This window comes from Elephantulus edwardii, unplaced genomic scaffold, assembly GCF_000299155.1.
Source record: "Elephantulus edwardii isolate Elephantulus edwardi_28Jun2011 unplaced genomic scaffold, EleEdw1.0 scaffold00312, whole genome shotgun sequence".
NCBI lineage: Eukaryota > Metazoa > Chordata > Mammalia > Macroscelidea > Macroscelididae > Elephantulus > Elephantulus edwardii.
The window spans coordinates 1,999,082-2,000,067 of record NW_006400062.1 but is presented as its reverse complement, the minus strand read 5'-3'; positions in this window follow the sequence as shown (position 1 = coordinate 2,000,067).

The window sequence follows — 986 nt, the reverse complement described above, 5'->3', positions numbered from 1 at the left end:
CGTCAAGCTGGAGACTAACGTGCACCTGATCTAGGCCATAGTCCTTTCAATTGTGTGCTATGCGTCAGAGAGCTGGACAGTGACTAGGGATGATAGAAAGATAATTGATGCCTTTGATCTGTGATGCAGGAGAATTGTGTTGAGTATGTTATGGACTGTTAGGAGGACAAATAGATCCATCCTCAAGAGAATGAAACTGGGCTGCTCCTTGGAGGCAAGGATTCTGAAGCTTTGCCTGACATACATTGGGCATGTTGCCAGGAGAGACCAGTCCTCGGAGAGGGACATCATATTTGGAGAGTGGAAGGACAGCACAATTGGGGAAGACCCTTGATGAGATAGATCAATTCAATGATTGGTGTAATGGGAGTAGGTGTGTCAGAGATAGTGAGGTTGGCTCAGGATAGAGCAGGGTTTAGATCTCTTGTACATAGGGTCGCTATGAGTTTCAAGTGACTGACAACACATAACAGCAACAAAAATATATATTTAGTAAGTACAAGGGAGATCTAGTGACTTAATGATAAGGATTTATGCTGCTAACACAAAGGTAAGTAGTTCAAATCCACCAGTTGCTCCATGGATAATAAATGAGAAGTCTTCTGTGTGATTTATTGTCTCTAAACCTGGTTGAGTGTCAACTATGGGTTGGTTTCAACTCAGCAGTACACAGCCAACTGGATACTTCATCTCTCTATGTATGTAGGTACCCAGGTTTGTGTCAGTTTACTATATGTTACTGTTGTTGTTAGGTGTCATCAAGTTGACTATAATTCACAGTGACCTAATAAACAATAGATCTGAACCATGCTCTATCCTGTACCACCCTCATGATGTCTACTATGCCTAAGTCTATCGTGGAAGTCACTGTATCAGTCCATATAATTGAGAGTCTTCTTTGTCCAACGTGATGTCTTTCTCCAGGATTCATTCCTTTTGAAAATATGCCTAAGTAAGTGACATGGAGTTTCACCATCCTTGCCTCT